The 8,538-nt window shown below is 49.7% G+C and overlaps 1 long non-coding RNA gene across 1 annotated transcript; it reads left to right on the top strand.

Annotated features, from left to right (window-relative positions):
* The first annotated feature begins 288 nt into the window (after positions 1–288).
* LOC125108386 (uncharacterized) lies at positions 289–1,285 on the top strand. Its single transcript, XR_007129890.1, has 3 exons — positions 289–412; positions 679–847; positions 992–1,285. It is a non-coding gene; the product is annotated as an uncharacterized LOC125108386 (long non-coding RNA).
* Positions 1,286–8,538: the final 7,253 nt, after the last annotated feature.

Genomic DNA, 8,538 nt, shown 5'->3' on the forward strand with positions numbered 1-8,538 from the left:
TAATACATTTATATGAAATGGAAGAAAACATGTCAAAATGAGAAGTTCTTTTGTGTTTGGGCAAAAAGGATCGTGGATGACTTTCCTTTTCTCCTTATTCTTTTCTGTGTTTTCTAGATGGTTGACAATGGGCCTGCGGCTCTTGCATAATCAGAGAAAGAGAGTGGGTGTGCGTGTGTGCGTGTGCGTGTGCGTGTGTGTGTGTGTGGCAGGATGTGAGGCAAAGCTTACTTGTTTGCTTTGGTGAGAGAAGCTGTCGTGGCACGATTGCCAGAGGCTTCTCCAGCAGGAAAAGCGCAGCTGGTGGCCCGCATTCTGGCAGAGGTCCCGGAGTCCGTTACACGCATGGAAGAGTCGCAGTCCCTTCCTGGATATAATCCTTGAAACACAGAGTTCAAGGGTCATGGCAGAGGTGGGAAAATTCACAAACAGTAGGAGTGGAAAAGAGCGAGACACCTTGACCTCTTTCCTTTCACATTTTTGAAGAAAAATTTTCATTGATTAGAACCTGCCTCAGAAAAGCACACACATTCTAAGTGGACAACTTGGTGAATTCTCACAAGCTGAACCTGGCGCCTGGCCCAAGAGACAGAATATTCCAGAAGCCACCTTATGCGCCTTGCAGTCACTAAGGCCCCCACCCAAGGGTAACCTTTTTTCTGACTTCTTCCACTGCAGACCCTCCTCTGTCCTGTTTTGGAAGTTCATGGATGAAAGCCTGTAGCGTGCTCTCCGAAGCTCAGCAGCCGGCTGGCGTCTGCACAGGCTGCTCAGAGGATCAGCACCATGGCCTTGGCCATGTCCTCCTATTCCATTACCTCAGTTCTGGGAGACTGATTGATTTCCCGTGAGTAGTCCCTCACACACTTCTGTGCACATGTGTGTACGTGGCCGTTGGTGGGCACTGGGACTGGCAGGGAGCTTCTGTTCAGGTCTAGTCGAGGGGGCTGAACAGCTGCCCAAAACAATTGCCCCCATTTTCACCTCCCAGCAGCAGTGATGACAGTTCCAGGTGTCGACCCCAGTGGTGGATGAAGGAGATTACAATTTCCTTTGCTTCCTTTGCTTCCTGGCCCTTGGATATCGTCTCTGGTGAAGAGCCCATTTTTCTGTTGGCTTGTCTGATTATTAGCAGTTCGTGAAAATATTTAAAAACGTGTTCCTGGTACACGTCCTTTGTCACAAATATGTATGACATGTCACTCCTAGTCTGTGGCTGGCCTTTCCACTGTCTTCATGATGATGACATCTTCACTGATGACCGAAAGTTCTCGATTTTAGTCAAGTCTGAATTTCTAGTCTCTTCCTTTATGGTTAGCGCTTTCAGTGTTTTGTTTGAGAACACTTTGCTCACCCCAAGACCATGAGGATTTGCTCCTATTTTCTCTTCTAGAGGCTTTGTTGTTTTTCCTTTCACAGTTAGGTCTCCAGTCCACCTGGAATTGATTCTGTAAGTATGTGGAGTGAGGCCAGTAAGGTTCAGCATCTTCAGAACCTCTGAGGTGGGAGAGACAAGGCTCCAGGAGGGAGGGGACTTTGGAGTATGTGACCTGGTAGGAGCTGGTTGAGCTCTCCCCAGGCCTCCGACCAGAACACACACAAGGCTGGCCTGGCTGCTACCCCCCAGCATAGAGGTTCTGTGTACTAAGGGCTGGGAACCAGAGGGCACAGGTGAGCTTGGGCGCAAGAACCCTCGGTCTGACACACAGCTGAGGAACTGTCCAGGGGCAGCTAGAGTGGAGCTGATGCAGGCAGAGACCATGCCTCCTTGCTGGTACCCCAAGGAGCCGCCTCCAGGCCAGTCGGGATGTCCTTGAGACCAAGGTGGGGAAGATACTGAGATGGACCTGTGCGTGGCAATGATCTTTCATGTCCACAATGAAACCACTGCAGAGGGAAACTGAGTCAGCTTCTCTACAACTGGAGGCAGAGGGTCTGGTCCTTTTGAACTAAGCACCTGAGGCTCTGGGGCAATGGCTCAGCTGACTCATTTGAATACAACAAGGAGAAGTGGCTGAGGATATGGGTCACACCAGTAATGTATATAAATAAGTGAATTACTCTTCAGGCCGTCAAAATAGCATGTTTACTTATGCTCAGCTGGAACTTCCTGCGGGAGAGGCACATTCTCCACACCCAGCCTATCATGTGAACAGCTGCTTTGGAAAGTGTTATTCTGGGTGAGTTTCCACTACGCAGTATGGGTCAGTGCTCCTCATCAGTGTTGAGTAAAAGGTTGCCTTCCAGAACTTTCCACATGGTCTACCAAGGGAGTAGCAGAGAAATTTAAGCCTTGCCCTCCGTTGAACAAAAAGGCCTATTCCAAGGGCTGCGTTTGCCTTTCTTGTCCCACTTCACTTCAACTCTTACAATCTCCTAAAAAGGGGGAAATCATACCTACTGCACAGTCACCACGGGCACCAGGAGAGTGGGGCCCTCTCCATTCACTCTCTCCTCTCCCCCACATGACAACCACCACCTGGTTCTGTCTTTCTCTTAGGTCACAAAATCCTAGGAGGTCTTCTATTCTAGTAGAAAATGGGTAGGCCTTAGGATGGATTTTCCTGGGATGATTCTTTCCTCTGTCATTTCCTGCTAACTGTGAGACTCTGGGCATGTTCTTAATCCTTCTTAGCCTCAGCTCTTTTATCTGTGAAATGGGGACAGTGCCGATCTCATAGAGGTATAATGAGGATGAATCAGTTTAATGAGTTTCAGGAGTTCAAGTGTCTTTTTGGAATACGGTAAGCACTCACTAATATTAGTTCCTATTCCATTTTAAGCCGTCACCTCTGCTGGGGGTAGGTGCAGAGCCCACCCATTAGAACAGTCCAGAGACAACGTGTGGGGCTTTGGCCCAGCCTTCTTTAGAAATTCGCATCACTTGGAAAGCTCCATTGTGAAATATCTGAAACATTGATGTGGAAGAAAGGAAGACAAAGCCCAGACTCTGAATCAACCGGTAGGTGTAGCGTTTCGGAGACTCAACATGAGGGTGGGCCCCGTGACTCACCACAGTGATCCTTTTACTTTTCCTAGTGGCCAATCTGATTTTTCCATTACACGGCAGTGATTCAGCATTCGCTGTTGCAGTTATGTAACTGGGCTGTTTGGAGTTGGGGTGCGCGTGTATCTATGCTTCCATGTCACCCTTGGGGAGCTTGGAATCTTATCACTCACTCTGTTACATGCTGTCATGACCCCTTGTTGAAAGCCATCCTTAAGAATGAAATAGCCTGCCTCCCTATGCTTCAAGAAGTGGGCAGGCAAATGGAGAGTACCCTGAACCACGCATCAGGAGACCTTGGCCCAGGTTGACCTTACCTCAGACCTCCCTTGTGGGTTTCTGACCTTCTCTGGCCTCAGTTTTTCCACCTGAAAATGAGATGTAAGCTTCGATATTCCAAAATTTACAGGATTGAACTTTTCTCTAAGAGTTTTGCTAGACAATAGATCCCAGAGCATTTGCTATCAAATCCTAAGTGGATGGCACTACAAAGGTGGGCATGGAGACTAAGGTAAAGGGCCAGGTGGGGTCAACAAGAAATTTATGCTAGACTTCTCAATAATAAGTTAATCCAGCCTTGGAGGAATAGGGTTCCCATCTTTTCCTCCCTCTCTCTTGGGCTATACATAATAAACAGAAGGAGGGTCAGGACATACTGGCACCTCAGCTGTCATTCTGATCATGGCCCGCTGCAGCCCTAGGTGAGGAAAGAAGGAATGGACTTTGCAGAGACAGTTACCACATTTGTACTTGCTTTGTTCAAGCCCCTGCAGGAGCTCCGCATTTCAGGATGGGCTGAGTAAATACACCCTTGGGACATGTTACCGGTCTACCCTGCCCATAAGAGACAGGGCTGTGATGAGCCCTCAGAGTCTGAACATCCTTTTCACAATTGATTGTTCATCTTTGGCATGTGTTGGGCTCCTCAAATCTATGAATTGACCTCTTTCATCAGTTCTGGAAAGTTCTGAAACATTATCTTTTCAAATAATAGTCTGACCCCATTCGGTCTTGCTCTTCCTTTTGGAATTGTGACTGAATGTTTTTGGACATTCTCACTCCCTCCTGCCCATTCCCGAACCTCTTTTTCATGGTTTTCGTCTTTTGATTTCTCTGCACTATCATTTGATGATTTCTTCTGACCTGTATTCCAGTTCACTGATTCTCTCTCTGTCTATATTTAATCTATGAAATCCATTTACTGAATTTCAAATTCCAGGTATTGTAGCTTTCATTTCCATTAAAAAAATTTTGTTTGATTCTTTAAAAAAAAATCTGACAGGTCACTTTTTTATAGTTCTGTTTCCTGCAGATATTTTTAAGTTTGTATTTTATTTCTTTTAGCATACTAAACAGCTTTATGGCTTGCTTCCTATTATTCCAATATATGAAGCATTTGGGCATCAGTTTAGCTATCTATTTTTTTTTCCTGCTTATTCTTGCTCTTGTTGCCTTATTTCCCTTTGGGCTTTTTATATTTTACTGAGTGTGATTACTATCCTTGAAAAATTATTTAGTGGGAATTTTTTGAGGATGGGATGAATGTGACTTCTTCTAGAAAGGATCTGTCCTTGCTTCTGCCATGGACTAGGAACACTTCCACTCCTGAATTACCATAATGTACACCTGCTTCTTGAAGTTTTTTGGATGCTTCAGGTAATGTGTATTTGGGCCACCCATCTGCACAAGGGTTAATATGGGGTCAAAACTTCCCAGAGCTGAGATTCCCCCCTCCCCATCTCCTCAGGGCCAAGAAACTGTTCTTTGTAGTCTGTACAGTGGTGGAAGAAGGGAAGATTGACTTCTGGTCTGCACTAATCCTGGGTGTGTGTCCCTTTAGAGTTCTAGCATAACGGGTTCAAGATCTTCTAGTACTGTTGCCACCTTACATGGGTCCTGGGCTTTGATTTTGAATCCTAGGTTAATTTTCTTCTTTTAAGCATAGTGATGAATCTACAGAAGTGTGCTAAATCTTGGAAAATTATGAAAGGAGACAAGGCTCCTTGAAATGAAACTGATGGCATTCTTTCTGCCGCACCAGACATGGTATTTTCTTGTATTAAAGATTCTGGAACTATAAATGCTACAGAACCAACTTTAGAGAATTTTAGGGTTATTAGAGGTACAAGATGAATCAGGTAGGAATGCTTTCAACTACAAATAGTAGAGACCTAAGAGATAGGGGTTTATTTTTCTTATATAATAGAAGTCTAGAGGTAGACAACATTGACTCAGATGCTCAAGAATGCGGGGGGGGGGGTGGGAGTCCAGACTCTTTCTACATGTCCCTTCATATGTGTTGACTTTTCTTCATGTTGATCATCTCATTGTTACAAAATGACTGCCATAACTCAAGACATCATACCCTGGTTGAGGGCAAGAAAAGAGGAAGGAGTTAGAGTCCCATCTGTCTGTTTTATCAGGAAAACCAAAGCTTCCCCAGCAGACCCCTCCCTGGCATCTCACTGTCCAATATGTGGTCTCATGACTAGTCCTAGCTATGAGGAACCCTAAGAAACCAAGTATCCAGCAAAAGGAATCAGCTTGTCATGATTAAACCAGTCTTGGTCCTCCCCTTGGACTCCGCACACTCCTGCTCTGAAGACAGCCAAGACTGTGTTAGAGAGGCAATCTAGAGCCAGACATGCTCAGGCTCACTGTGCTCACTGCCCCCCTTCCAGTAAAGCAGCACAAAGCCAAGTCACGGAGCTGAGAGTCTGCCATGTAGGGGAGCCTCCAGAAGTGGTCTTCTCAGCAGGAGGACAGTTCTCCTAATCAGTTGTTGTTTTTAAATCCCCAAAATTCCTGGGAGAGATGACTGCCCTTGAAAAAGCGTCCAGATGCAGATGAAGGCAGGGGAGGGCGGGGAGTCCAGATGTTGTCAAAGTAGAGAAAGCAGGCAGTCTCCAGGCCAGGCCTCTGCGTGACCAAACCCATGAGGGTTTGTCCTCTCGGTGCCAGAAAGAGGTGTAGAAGGAGATACTGGAACTGGAGGAGCTTCCCACTTTTCACAATCCCTCTGGCAAGTTACACCCAAGCATTTTCTCTCCTCACATAAACATCAGATAGGGCGCACCTGTTGTACTTTGAATCTGAGGTCTGTAGGCATCAGTAGCCGTCTTCCTCTTCTGGGTAGATAAAGGAGGACCTGGCCTGGTTTTTACAGGATTTATGGCTGGGCCTATCCTTGGAGACCTAAATCTGGAGCCCACTGGGGAAATACACTGCAAGGGCCTCCCATTTCCATATTCCCACCAGGGGCAAAAGATCTCTGGTCTTCAGTCTTAGAAGGCTGGTGAGTGATAGACAGGGCTTCAGGGAGTGGGTGAGTCGCAGGGGGAGGGTGTGGAAAGGAGAAATCCATCCCTGCAGGGATATTCTGGGAAGGAAAGAGCAGGCTTTTTCTGAGCTAGCCACATTTTTCTTGTTATTTCTCTTATGTTTCATACACTTCAGGGGACCCAGGACCTTTGCACATGCTCCTCTGCCAGAAACGTTATCTCCCAGCCACAGCCTGATTTAGATACTTCCACCAAGTCTTCAGATCTCAGTTTTGACATCAGTTCCTCATAGACTCTCCAGATCAGGTGGGTGTTCCTTGTTTGGAAAGAGCCATCTGGGAGCTCAGAGAAGGGAGGGCTGGAGAAGGGGAGGCTGGAGACCAGGACACCCACGAGCAGTCTTGGGATTGTAGGGGTTACCCAGCTCTTTGGGCTGTTCTGCATGTCAGTCAAACTTTCTAGTGAGAGTTTGAACCCAGCACCCCACAATGCCTGACCTGCCGTGGGTGCTCAGCAGAGCTGAGGAGAGCAAGGTTCACCCAGGGCCCTCCTGTGTAGTGCCACAGATGCCTGCCCCGGTCAAGGTACCCAGTCAAGGTCCCCGGTCAAAGCTGCACCACACCCTGCTTCCTATTCAAAGGGCACACCTCGGCAACACTCAGGAAGGGGGCGGGGAGCTTCGGCCCTGCTGGAGGGCCACATCCAGTCCAAGTCTTTCAAGCGGTGTAGGTGTGAGCTGAGCAAGGCGGGGAGGTGAAGAGCCTGGCATCAAGGGGTTGCTTGAACCAAGGTCAAGGTGCAAGGACAGCGATGGAGAGGCGCAGCCAGGAGCAAGGGTTCTTGTTGTGGGGAGGCCAGAGCCGAGGCTGAGGGACGGACAGGGACCCCATCAGGCAGCTGTGCACACCCCGAGAAGGAGCAGGGCCTTCATCTCGGTGGCGCTGGGGCACTGGGGTCGAGGGGGCATTCCAGAGGGGTCCATGCTGGTGTGTTTGTGATGTGGGTAGGACCCCGCGCAGTGGTGTGGAGGCAGCACAGGCAGGAAGCCTGAGTCGAGGCTGTTGCAATTACCTGGATAAGAGGAGCCAGAGGTGAGAAAGGGGGAGTCAAAGATTCCCCCACCCCCCAAATTTAGAAGTCAAACTGGGAGGAGCAGGTGATGACCCAAGATGGAGCCTGGGGTTGGGGGCGGTGTCTGGCGTGCTGCTGCACCTCTCTGAGCAGCTCTCAGATGTCAGGGATCTGTACTGTTGGTGGGAAAAGTGCCAGGAATGGCTGTCTCCCCCGGCCCCAGCCCCGCCCTTCCCTGTTGGGCTCTGGGGATGCAGGAGGGGGACCCTGCAGACAGCCTCGCCCACACTCACTGTGGCTAGCTCCGCAGATGGGGCCTGGAAGGTGGAGGGGAGGGACCTCCTGCCTATTTCCTACTGGGCTCCATGAGGTCCACGTCCGGGAACCAGGAGCCAGGCCTAGAACCTGGCGGTACCCCTGAGCCCCCCAATTCCACTGACTGCATCCCTTCCCTCGGCAGGTCCTCCATCTCCCATGTTTATGATTCCCCCTCCCACCCCGAATGCCCAGTGGGGGGTGGGAGGGGATTGTTCTCTATCCCATCCTGACCTTTGGCTGGAGGGGCCTATAGTATTTTATGGGGGCTTGTCCCCTGGAATGGAACCCACCAAGGCAAGGAGTTTTCTGTCTGGTTCATGATGTGTCCCCAGCACCCAGATGCGGCCTGACACCTGTGGGGGTTTGACGGAAGTTTGTCGAATGAAGAACCAGTGAAGAAACGAGTCATGAGTGAGCTAGTGGGCCTCTGCCCCCAGCAGTGGGCATCAGTGCTCTGGAAGGACCGAGGGATGGGGAGGAAGGAGTGTGGGAAGCGGGTGGCAAGGCCAGAGCCTGCCGATGAACTGGGCAGGGGGTTTTGGGCCCACAGAGTCCGGCAGGCAAGGGGAGAGCAGGGGCAGTGGGCAGAGGGAAGGGGCACAGACGTGCAGGGGAGATGGGGAAAGGAGAGGCAGTGGGTCTGGCCTGGCATTAGGGAGGAGAGGTGGGTGTGAGGCCGGCTGAGGGAAGGAGGCTAGTGCGGCGGCCACATGCACTGGCACTGAGGTCAAGGTCACAGGTGCCAAGCTGGAAGGGACGGACCTCCATGGAAGTGGCCAGGACAACCTCGCAGTGGCCCATCCCGTCAAGTCCAGCCCACCCAGGCTGTGTAGCGCACCTCTGGCCCACTGCGATCCCTTG

This window comes from Lutra lutra, chromosome 9, assembly GCF_902655055.1.
Source record: "Lutra lutra chromosome 9, mLutLut1.2, whole genome shotgun sequence".
Taxonomy (NCBI): Eukaryota; Metazoa; Chordata; class Mammalia; order Carnivora; family Mustelidae; genus Lutra; species Lutra lutra.